This window comes from Xyrauchen texanus, chromosome 17 (genome assembly GCF_025860055.1).
Source record: "Xyrauchen texanus isolate HMW12.3.18 chromosome 17, RBS_HiC_50CHRs, whole genome shotgun sequence".
NCBI classification, from domain to species: domain Eukaryota; kingdom Metazoa; phylum Chordata; class Actinopteri; order Cypriniformes; family Catostomidae; genus Xyrauchen; species Xyrauchen texanus.
The window spans coordinates 2,488,728-2,502,083 of NC_068292.1; the positions used below are offsets into that span (position 1 = coordinate 2,488,728).

General features: G+C 37.7%; 1 protein-coding gene across 2 annotated transcripts in view; it reads right to left on the reverse strand.

Annotated features, from left to right (window-relative positions):
- LOC127657570 (E3 ubiquitin/ISG15 ligase TRIM25-like) overlaps positions 1-13,356 on the reverse strand; it is a 115,002-nt gene that overhangs the window by 77,468 nt on the left and 24,178 nt on the right. For both annotated transcript variants that reach the window (XR_007972305.1, XR_007972304.1), the window contains exon 8: positions 5,516-5,711. The gene's annotated coding sequence lies outside the window, so the exon portion shown is untranslated. The remainder of the gene's footprint in view (positions 1-5,515; positions 5,712-13,356) is intronic.

Sequence of the window (13,356 nt, forward strand, 5' to 3'; positions counted from 1 at the left end):
CTTTTGCCATTCGTGTGAAAAGTTTGTCTATGTCATATGTATGGGGCATCGCATATGGAGGTTAGCTTCGGTGATATATGTGGCGCTCATGTTCTCCATGATCTGCGCAACACGATCCGGCTGGAATGACGAGAGTGGACCTTCCTCTATGTCATCTTCCATAAGGACCTCTTCCTCACCCTCCTCTTCTGCTGCACCCTCCTCAAACCCTGGGAGGTCCATATTGCTGCCGCTGTCATTCACCACCCTCACAACTACTCGTTGTAAATTCCAGTGTTGCGAGACACTTTCATATTTATGGAAAATATGCTCTGCTGTGTGGTGCCCTTTAAGATGTTCACAGCCCAGCAGCACTGTGTGACCATTAAATACTTCATCGAGTAAACTTGCCACAACACACAGAAAGCTGTATCCTCTTCTGTTTGTCCAAATGTCTAAAGTAAGAGCAAAGCCATCTCCTAACTGTAACAGCTCTTTAAGTCTACCTTCCATCTAGCTGAGAGCATTTGGCGTCAGAGTATCACGTACTGTGCAGCAACATGGTGTGGTATAGCCGGGCTGGGCTACGCTGGCAAAATGACGCATACCTTCTCTTTCACCTTTTGTAAGAGGTTCATAATCCAAATAAACCATCTTAAAGAATGCATCATCTAATTCTTCCCTGCGTTTGACACCGAGAACTGGGACGCCGGAGAGAGAAAAAATTCTTTATTTCCTTTTGATTGGCTGCAAATTTGCGTACATTACATTAGCGTAACATTTACTGGACACAACCTACATTCTAGGCCTAATTACTCAAATAAGTGTAGTTATAACTTTTGAAGTTTACATAAACTACCTCTCAACAGGCTAACTATTCATATTACAGTTGTTTGTTGGCTATTGCTTACTTCTAGCTGCATTGACATGAATGTATAACAACAAGATACCTTACTACCTACTATCTATTCATTTATTATCGAATGGTATGTAACCGACTATGTGACCTTTGGCTCCACTATGTTTGCGTAGCACATTTAAGATTCCAAAGCGAATCTTTGCTAACTCTCACAGTCTCTCCACACTCCCTTTCAATTTCTTCTCCTTCCTCGTTCTTAACTTAGATTTTTACTGTGCATATATGTATAAGGTTTGCAACTTCATTAAAAAAATATTTGAACTCCATGACCTTAGATTTATTGCTTATTTTGCAGATTCTCGAACCAGCATATCACAAAGCACATTCTGGGTTGAGTGAGCGGAGTGGAATCTTCAAAAAAAGTTGAAGATGGACAGGGAGCGTTCGGATGTTTACGACGATTTTGTCAAATGCAGTCAGGGGGTCAGATAAAAGTGATTGGCGGGCCTCATTAAATCACTGCCGTACATTTAATAAAAACATTACATCGTTGCGGAAGACTCTGAGAAGTGGAATATGCAAGAAAAACTTTATTTTCAATGACATGTCTGAATGTCCTTACTTCCCTACTATATAGGATGCAAAAAACAGTATGCCAATGGATTAGTATGTCCTAATCCACCGTATTCATGAAGTACTGAGATTCTAAAGTAAAGATGGAATGGACACTTTACGATCCCATAATCCCATGGTAGCTGAGGCGACATCACATTCATAATCCACAGCAATAAAAGCACCATATAAAGAAGGCACCAGACTCATTAGTAAATGCTTTTAAAATCAATATGGAACAGTAATGAAATCGTATGTGTGTGTATATATATATATATATATATATATATATATATATATGTAGTGTATGTATATGTGTGTGTGTGTGTGTGTGTGTGAGCCTGTATTTATCACTTTGTGGGGACCAAATGTCCACATAAGGATAGTAAAACCGAAATTTTTGACCTTGTGGGGACATTTTGTCGGTCCCCATGAGGAAAACAGCTTATAAATCATACTAAATTATGTTTTTGAAAATGTAAAAATGCAGAAAGTTTTCTGTGAGGGTTAGGTTTAGGGGTAGGGTTAGGTTTAGGGGATAGAATATAAAGTTTGTACAGTATAAAAACCATTATGTCTATGGAAAGTCCCCATAAAACATGGAAACACAACATGTGTGTGTGTGTGTGTGTGTGTGTGTGTGTGTGTGTGTGTGTGTGTGTGTGTGTGTGTGTGTGTGTGTGTGTGAGCATGTATTTATCACTTTGTGGGGACCAAATGTCCACATAAGGATAGTAAAACCCGAAATTTTTGACCTTGTGGGGACATTTTGTCGGTCCCATTGAGGAACACAGCTTATAAATCATACTAAATTATGTTTTTTGAAAATGTAAAAATGCAGAAAGTTTTCTGTGAGGGTTAGGTTTAGGGGTAGGGTTAGGTTTAGGGGATAGAATATAAAGTTTGTACAGTATAAAAACCATTATGTCTATGGAAAGTCCCCATAAAACATGGAAACACTACGTGTGTGTGTGTGTGTGTGTGTGTGTGTGTGTGTGTGTGTGTGTGTGTGTGTGTGTGTGTGTGTGAGCGTGTATTTATCACTTTATGGGGACCAAATGTTAATTAACAAACAAATGTATGTGTTAATCAAGGTTGTATTTTTTTCATTACTTATTTAATTTCCCTTCTAACAAAATGTAGTCATGGCAATTTGCCTAAAAAGAACACAGAACGCTCAGATGTCTTACACGTGATTTACACATGGTCAGGAGCAGGTGTAAATTTTATCCTTACCAACTAACAATTTGAAATTACAAAAAATTTCATTAATCCAAGAATTTATATCAGTGCAGCATTACGATTTACAAAAAAAAAAAAATTCTGCTCATGTTTCATGAATGAGGCCCATTGGGTCTGGCACATTCCAACATCTCTGGAGCAATTTTCATTCAAGGGCACAATCACCCACATCTGGCCAGGTTTGGGTCTGTTTGGGGTTGAATTATTCTGTCTGCTGGTCCAGATGTGCTAAACTTGGCTGGTTTATGGACTATTATACACTGTAAAATAGGAATAGTGAACAAAGTTAATAAATCAAGGCAACTTGATGCAGATTTTTCTCTCAATCATAATTGTCCTCCGAAACATTGCTTTGTTTAGTCAATTTGAAATTGTTTGTTCACTAAATGCAAAAATTGTTGTTGAGAACTACTAATTTCTTGTTCAGCCAAATATCAATTTGTAATATGAAAACTTCATCACTAGCCCATTTCAATCTTACATATGGTTTTAAATATATTTTACATCTAGTTTACTGCAATCTTTACCTCTGAACAGAGATATTTCTTGCAAGGCGAGACCGCACGTACAATTGTTTGACATAAGTGATGTTTTAATCCAAGTTGTGTATTTATACGAAAAAACATACTATTGCAAAAACAATGTGCTTCCTGGGAAAGGAGGGCCTCCTGGGAAGGTCCTAATGCCCCAGTATAGTGATGGGGACACTATGCTTCAGATGGATGTTAAACTGAGGTTCTGACTCTCTGTGGTCATTAAAAATCCTAGAGCACTTCTTGAAAAGAATAGGGGTGTATCCCCGGTGTCCTGGCTAAATTCCCCTCATTGGACCTTATCGATCATGGCTTCCTAATAATCTCCACCATTAATTGGCTGTATCACTCTACTCTCTCCTCTCCACCAATAGCTGGTGTGTGGTGAGTGTACTGGTGCACTATGGCTCCAGGTGGATGCTGCACACTGGTGGTGGTTGAGGAGAGTTCCCTTGTTTACTGTGTAATGCGCTTTGAGTTTAGTGTCAGAAAAGTGCTGCATAAATGTAACGTTCATTCATTCAAAAATAATTTGAAGAAAAACAGAAAAATATCTTAGATCAGTTGGTCTTTAAATTATAAGTGAATGGTGATCAGACATTTGAAGCTCCAAAAATCACAGACAGTCAGCAAAAATATAATTGATAAGACTCCAGTGGTTAAATTAATGTTTTCTAAAGCAAGACAATCGCTTTTGGTGTGAAAAAGATCGGTATTTAAGTACTTTTTAACTAAATCATTGCTTCCAGTAAGCTTCATGAGAGGGTGGAGTTCACATGGTTTCTCATGTGACAAATTCGCATCAGCATGTTACGGACGTAATCTCACGTTCTCTACTCAGTTGAGACATCCAGGATGAGCACACAAACACAACATTGTGAGTAAAGAAACAGATAAATTCAGATCAAAACCAAAACCAACCAAGCTACTGTACAGCGTTCCTCCTACTCACTTGTAAACAGCGCTACTCTTCAGGGTGGGTCGCACGTGTCAACGCGATTATTCACACGGGCAAACTGCTGTTGACCAGAAGCATGATTTAGAGTTAAAAAAATACTTAAATGTTGATCTTTTTTCGCACCAAAAGCATTAATTTAGCCTCTTGAGTCATCTCGATTATGTTTTTTCTGACTGTCTTTGAGTTTTGGAATGTCGAATCACCATTAACTTGCACTTTAAGGACCTACTGAACTAAGATATTTTTTCTATTTTTCTTAAAATGTGTTCTGCTGAAGAAGGAACGTCATACACATCTGGGATATCATGAGAGTAAATAATGAGAGAATTTAAATTTTTGGGTGAACTATCCCTTTAAGTTAAAATTGAGCTCCAAACATCAGAACACAACAATTAACTAACAGTGGCAACATAATTAATAAAGCATTAATAAAGCATTAATAAAGCATTAATAAAGTCAGCAAATAGCCCAAAATAAGCCTATAACACTAACTGCATAATTTATTAATGTTGCAATGCATGCTGTCTGTATTTTGTGCACCACAACACGAAATACCAAAGAAAAAAAAAAACAGTCACGGTGTTTTGATCAACTCAGTATAGTTGACTCTGCCTATTAAGCTGGGATACTAGAAAGTATTTTAACATAAAAAAAATTGTACATGCTTGTCCTAATGAGTTACAATAACAATACACACCATATGAAACATAATCGGAAACATGATTTACACATTGGCTACACTCACCTGCACAAGTATATTTGCGATAGATATAAATTTATTCTCACATTACATCTTTTGCTATCACCATCAAATAACCCATAAAAGAGCCCATCCTTTACAGGAGCAACTCTCGAACCATATTCCTTACAAGCGCAAAAGGCAAAGCTATTCAAGAGCTTGTCAGCTGGAACTCTGTCTGTGTGTGTGTGTGTGTGTGTGTGTGTGTGTGTGTGTGTGTGTGTGTGTGTGTGTGTGTGTGTGTGTGTGTGTGTGTGTGTTTTGCTGACTCAGGATCCGACTGAGGTGAGACCTGCTTGATGCTGAATGGTCTCTTAATATACCATGCATTAAAGGTCTTACAGTAGTTTTGTTACAAATTTTGCGCTTGCCAGCTCAGAACCATTTTATCGTCTTTCATTTCTAGCCCAAGTGGTTCTACCAGGGTAAATTTACTCTTTATAAAGTAAATACTATGTTTACTCCACCTTGAATTCCACCGCTGGATGCTATTCAAACATAACCATGTGCCACCACGACTGACATTACAAAGTAACAATGAATGTGTTATGTCTTGCCATTATATCCTGAATATGTGAACTGTAATAACACACCTGCGATGCGAAGGATGGCCCTCTCGGCTGGGTCCAGCACCTCCGGTGAAGCAGACTTGGACCGTTTGACCCGCTGGTGTTTGGGGAGGTTCCAGGGTAGAGTGTCTCCGGGGGACGGGGAGCTGCTGTGCTCACTTGAGCTCTGCTCCACTGGAGGAAGCTCTCTCAGCTTGTGCCTGCATCCAGCAGCCATCACCTACAACATTTACAGCAAATGAAGTGAAGTTAATAAACACACAGATAGGGTATGAAACTATGATTTAATTATGCATGCAATACAGCACAAACATTAATAAATTAAAACATTATTGAAGCCATTAACATTACTCAGCTGACTAACTAAGAGTACATGTTTAACTGCAGCACTGCCCTGGCTTGGCAGAATTAAACATTTTCATATTACCTGCCATTGTAATATAGATTTATGGAAAGCAAGAGTGATAATCAGGGTTGACGATAAGCAAATTCAGTGTTTCAGTTGCATCCTACCTATAACAGTCTATTGTTAATCGGCTTATTGTCAATTATCATATTACACTTTATCAATGTCATGAAATTAGGGTTAAATTTGACTGCATGTTGATTACCACAAAAAAAAAACATTTTAACTCGTCACTCATTTTCTTTAACAATTGTTTCTTTCAGCATGGTTGTGTGCAGGCATTTAGGTGTATCATATATTATATGCTTAAGTCAGAATGATCGTATTTAGCTGAATGCACATGAGCGCCACCATGAAGTTGTAAATACCAGTGGGGAACTCCACATTTTTGGTAACACTTTACAATAATGTTCCATTTGTTAACATTAGTTAATGCACTATGAACTAACAATGACTAATTGTATTTCTATTAACTAACATTATCAAGCTTAATTAATGCTGTACACTTAATTAATATGTAGTTCATTGTTTGTTCATGACACCTAATGCATTAACTAATGTTAACAAATGGAACCTTAATTAAAAGTGTTACCAAATATTCTTAAAATATTTTTGTGATTTTAATCCATGTGTGTTTGTTTTAAGGCCATCTATGAAGGTTGCTATCTGTCTTGTACGTAGCCTAGTTTTACTCTTCTGGAAACATGGCCAAAAATATTGATGGCTCGTGCTGCACTACACAGATTTGTGTCCAGTCAAATGCACTCTAGAATGAGAATGTCCCTCATTCTGGGCAAATCATGGTCCATAGCTGTGAAAAAACAAAAGCCTTCATTATATCCCTCATAAAACTTTTCGATAGGAAATATGTCAACACAAGGCAGACAAGCGCACTTTCAAGGGCCTCAAGCCCAGACTTTCAGAGTTCAGAACGTGTCAATCAAAGAATTATAGCATAAGCAAATCGTTATTGGTTGTAATTGTGAATTAAGTTGTAATTCTGAATGCTGATGGTAAAATGTATAACACTTTTGTGTACTGTTGATGTAGAATCATAAAAAATAGCTAGTCTAAGTCATGAGCTTTCCAAAACTATGGGTGTTTCTCAATGCTAAAACCGAAGAGAAATGACTTGTGTTCTTTTGAAGATCACTTTTGCCAAGCATCCTTGGAAGAACGAACTGGACGGACAGGAGGATGTAGAACGCATCTATTGTGAGCACTGAGATGTGCTGTGATATTCCTGTTGTGCAATTATCCGTCACAGCACAGTCACAGCCGGTAAGAGAACTACTGTTAGAAATCTGTTAACACTCGTTTCCTCCATGTTAAAATGGCCTTAATTTTCCTAAAATGATGCCCAACAAAACTACAGAGGTTTACGGAGTATGACACCTCATCAGGAGCTGTCATACTTTCACTAGCTTACAGAGGAAAACTCTTGATGTGAAACAAAACAAATGTACTTCGTCTGCAACCGTAGTATCAGGTTCATGCCGCAAGTCACCATCCGATGCATCCTTGATATTTGGCCTGATCAAGAACACATCCGGGCTATTTTATGCATTCTCAGTACTTGCGTTCTTGAGTTTAGGAATTGAACTTCGGCAGTTGATGATGATGTTAAGCGAGTCCACGAAAATATAAGAACTCACAATGAGAAACAGCCAGTGCTTTCCAATGCTACATCTGTGGCAGCAGGGCCGTAGCTAGTGGGGTGAATGGTGGTAATGATTCTAGGGGCCCACAGGTCCAGGGGGGCCCAAATCAATTTCTAAATTGTATTTATTCATAGAAAAGGGGCCCAGTGCAATATACAGAAAGCATCAATTGCACACCTAATGTACACTATTTGTTGCAAAAGACCTAAAAGGCTTCCTGTCTTTGTCAGAAATTGCCCACTGGCTCCAACCAAAATAACTTAAATGCATATAACAAATTTTAGGTAGAAACTTCCAAAGAGGATTTTAACAGAGTAATAGACCTGTTGTTGTTATGAGCTCATGAAGGACTCTGGGTAAGCCACTGGATTACTGACCGAAAGGTCAGGGGTCCAAGATACCACTGTTGGGCCCTTGAGCAAGGCCCTTGACCCTATCTGCTCCAGGGGTGCTGTTTCATGGCTGACCCTGTACTCTGACCCCAGCTTAATTAGGATATGCGAAAACAACTGAATTTCATTGGCTCTGTACCTGTACTCTGCACAATGACAATAAAGTTGAATCTTAATCTTAATTACACTGAAACGAGAACTCATACCAAAACACTTTGTGATGGGCATAAATATCCACTGTCAATATGGAGTTGTGGGCCATAAAAACAAAAATGTGAGAAGGTAAATTAATATTGAAAAGTTGTTTTTAATACAAAACAGCCATAACCATAACAACATACTTACCATGGTTGAGTACATGTAAATGCACAGTATAGAGTACAACATTTCAGCCATGGGTTCAGTTATGGAAACATAATCATTATTAAAGTGACTAATAAAGAACTCATAGAGGGAATATCTTGTCATTAATTACACATCTAACACACATCTATACTGCAGTGTGCACTGCACACACCAAGAGTTTAGTTTCAGGACAGCTGTCAATGATATGGCAATAAAGCTAACATGGTAAATGAAAACGATATCTCTGGCATAAAGATAGGTCATGCTAATTATAGTTAAGGTAGCTGTCCAAGGTGCACAGACACATATCTGATTTAGGGCAGGCACACTTTTCCTACTGGTTACCCATTGGATGGATGTTACCCGAGTAATCTGAAGAGGTATATAATCTCTGTTTTGACAGTTCAATCATATGTGCTCAGCAGATGGCACTGAGATGCATGGCTTACTGTACACCTGATAGAGGGGGACAGAAGAACTTAACAGACGTATTTAGAGTCAGTCATAATGGATTTAAGGAGAGAGACAATTCTACATCTACTGTACACTCACACATCTTTTCATAGGACATCATTTTATCTTTATAAATAGATTCTGAGAACCTGATGTTGGCTTTGACTGTAAATGATATATTGAGACGTCTTGTTCTATGGTATTGCACTGTGAAGTCTTATCAATTGAATGGAACACTTTAAAATGTAAAAATGGGCAGTTAGTGTACTATTGATCTGACTGGTACAATATTTAATAGAAAATAATCATCATTTCATTGAAATTTTGTTGGTGTACCCTACTGAATCAGGTTGATTAAGTTATATTAAATAATATTTTTGACTTAAAACCAGGTAGTTTAGATATTACTACATACATGAACACATGTTTAGGTTATTATATTCTATGTTTTCATTAAACAGATTCAGACTTTACTTTCAGAAACTTTCAATATTAAAATATGAAAATCAATCATAAAAATATTAATTATTGCATTTTTAGAATGATCATATATATATATAAAAAAGAGTGACATAATCATAAATCCTTTCAATATTTATTGTGTAAAATTTATATTTTTACACAAATCACTACACCTCAGTTCAGGCATAATTTCCATCACAACAAATAATTTTGCCCCTAATAACATTTCTTCAAAAGTAAGTGCACTTGTTTACCAAGTGCACGAAAGAGCATGCTTAAGATAAAATGTAAAACATGCAATGTGTGTAAAAAAAAAAAAATCGAAATAAATATCAACAGAATATTGTTAAATGTGTGTTACATCCAATCAAGCTGCAATGTTGTCAAATTATGCTAAAAGTGTTCAAATGTTATTGAATTGTGTGTATTTGGGATAAACACAATACTCTTAAATTAGCCTCATCAAGACAAAGGAGCCATTTTCTTCCAAAAATGTCATTTGTAATACCATCCTTTCCACCACAGAATTGTCATTTGGAATTGAGGACATGACATTGAGGTGAAAATGTTACTAAACAGTTTAGAAAAATTGCATGAACCACTCAGTGTCAAAAGTAGGGATATGCATTTAAAGGAACAGTTCACCCAAAAGTGAAAATTCCCTCATCATTTAATCACCCTCATGCCATATCAGATGTGTATGACTTCATTTCTTCTGCAGAACACAAATAAAGGTTTTTAGAAGAATGTTTCAGCTCTGTAGGTCCTCACAATGCAAGTGAATGGTGGCCAGAACTTTAAAGCACTGAAAGCCCATTAAGGCAGCAGAAAAATAATCCATTAGACTCCAGTGGTTTAATACAAATCTTCTGAAGTGATATGATAGATGTGCTTAAGAAACAGATCAATATACAAGTCCTTTTTTACAATAAACCTACATTTACACAGCATGCTCAAGAGAATTCTTCTTCTGTTTTTGCTGATACACATTCTTTGTTCATATCACCACCTACTGGCTGTTGTGCAAACACAATTTATTCATTATTTTTCAGTGCTTTATCCATTATTTTTTTCTTTCTCCTTCCTGCATAGAAGGTGGTGATACGCCAGAAAAATGCAAATCAGCAAAAAAAAAAACAACAGAAGAACAACAAATGGGTCCTCTCCTGATAGGAGAGCTGGTGAAAGTGAAAGTGGAGATTTACAGTAAAAAAGGACAGAAATATTGATCAGTTTTTCACCCACAAATATTATTTCCCTTCAGAAGACATTGATTAAACCACTGAAGTCTTATGGATTACTTTTACGCTACCTTTATGTGCTTTTGGTCCATCAAATCTTGCTTGCATTGTATGGACAAACATTGCTGAAATATTCTTCTAAAAATCTGAATTTGTGTTCTGCAGAATAAAGAAAGTCACACACATCTTGGATCGCATGAGGGTGAATAAATGGTGAGAGAATTTTCATTTTTGGGTGAACTGTTCCTTTAAGGTAGCTATCCAAAATTTTAAAAACCCGTTTACAGTGCAGTGCATTTGTGGTGATGAATAAAAAAAATAGTATAATACTTTGGCAAATTCCTCTGACTGGTGGGAACTGAAGAATGGTTACTGTAAGCTATCATAGCCCTTTACATACACAGGTTACTTCAGAAATAAAATTCAAACACAGCACATTCAGTATCTACTCATGAATCTTCAGGAATAAAAAGGGACATGTATTTCTCAGCTGTTATTCAAGTCTTTAATAACTTTATAAATGGCTATGAGTAAACGGTGCAGACTGTATCCATCATCTGAATAACCTGCAAAACAACCCACAGAACATCTATCTAAACCTGCAACACACAGGTACCTTTGTTCATGTTCAAAATGTGATACAAAATAAATGACACTGGAAATATAACATAGGCTGAGGTGAAGGTTTATAAAGACATCTTGTTCTCTCTTACCGTATGTGCGGCTGCAGCTCTCCGCAGTATTGACGCGCCGCCGCAGCTGGACGGACTCTTTCACTTTACAGTGAATTATAAGCAGCAGTAACACTCAGCTCTAAGATCCACGCGTGTGCACTTATTATAATCCCTTTGAGTATCGTGGACTGACGGTGCAGGCACTATCGCAGAGCCTGACACAGACAGATGAGCTGAAATGCAGACTGTGCAGTGCGTTCCCATGCACACACATCATCCCCACAGCGCTGAGAATAACGTCAGAGATCAATGATTAACCAGAACACAAGTGCTGGTAAAAACAGCGATACACCGTGCCGAATGAAACCGATAATGCTGCAGTGGAGTCGTGTTACAAAAAGTCTCATTGAACCAACACTTCACCTACATTGAGGAATTGGGTAGTTCTAGAGCTGATGGAGGTTTAAAAAATTGTTTAATTAAAGAGACATGCATGTGTGTGAACGATGCTGGACGTTAGCCAAAGAAAGTAATTTACGATAAACATACTGGATCTAAAGCCAGACAGACAGATAGACAGACAGACCTGAGTTACGAGTCAGGTTTGTTGGACTCCTCGTTCAACACACTTTTTCAGTTCTGCCCACAAAATCGGATTGAGGTCAGGGCTTTGTGATGGCCACTTCAATACCTTGACTTTGTTGTCCTTGAAGCCATTTTGCCACAACATTGAGGTACACTTGGAATCATTGTCCATTTGGAAGACCAATTTGCGACCACGCTTTAACTTCTTGGTTGATGGCTTGAGATTTTCCTTCCTCATAATACCATCTATTTTGTGAAGTGCACCAATCCCTCCAGCAACAAATCACCCCCACAACATGATGCTGCCACCCCCATGCCTCAAGCCTCACACTTTCTCCTCCAAACATAACGATGGTCATTATGGCCAAACAGTTTAATTGTTTTCTTCTTCATAATACCAGAGGACATTTCTCCAAAAAGTAAGATCTTTGTCCTCATGTGCACTTGTAAAGTGTAGTCTGGCTTTTTTATGGCGGTTTTGGAGCAGTGGCTTCTACCTTGCAGTGCAGCCTTTTAGGTTATGTGGATATATGACTTGTTTTACTGTGGATATAGATACTTGTCAACCTGTTTCCTCCAGCATCTTCACAAAGTCTTTTGCTGTTGTTCTGGGATTGATTTGCTCTTTTCGCACCAAACTATATTCATCTTTTGGAGACAGAATGCCATGAATCCTGAGCGTTATAGTGGCTGCGTGGTCACATGGTGTTTATACTTGCATACTATTGTTTGTACAGATGAACATGGTACCTTCAGGCATTTGGAAATTGCTCCAAAGGATGAAACAGACTTGTGGAAGTCCACTATTGTTTTTTTTCTGAGGTCTTCGCTGATTTAGTTTGATTTTCCTATGATGTCAAGCAAAGAGGCACTGAGTTTGAAGGTACACCTCCACTTCTGTAAACCTCCTATCAGAAGCTAATTGTCTGAAGGCTTGACATAATTTTCAGGTATTTTCCAAGCTGCTTACACACTAACTTAGTGTATGTAAACTTCTGATCCACTGAAATTGTGATATAGTCAATTAAAAGTGAAACAGTCTGTCTACAGTCAGGTCCATAAATATTGGAACATCGACACAATTCTAATCTTTTTGGCTCTATACACCACCACAATGGATTTGAAATGAAACGAACAAGATGTGCTTTAACTGCAGACTTTCAGCTTTAATTTGAGGGTATTTACATCCAAATCAGGTGAACGGTGTAGAACAAGCAGGAACTGAAGACAGTTGCAGTAGAGGCCTGGCAGAGCATCACCAGGGATGAAACCCAGCGTCTGGTGATGTCTATGCGTTCCAGACTTCAGGCTGTAATTGATTGCAAAGGATTTGCAACCAAGTATTAAAAAGTGAAAGTTTGATTTATGATTGTTAATCTGTCCCATTACTTTTGGTCCCTTAAAAAGTGGGAGGCACATATACAAACTGTTGTATTTCCTACAAATTAAAGCTGAAAGTCTGCAGTTAAAGCACATCTTGTTCGTTTAATTTCAAATCCATTGTGGTGGTGTATAGAGCCAAAAAGATTAGAATTGTGTCGATGTTCCAATATTTATGGACCTGACTGTATAAACAATTGTTGGATAAATTACTCATGTCATGCACAAAGTAGATGTCCTAAAGACTTGCCAAAACTATAGTTTGT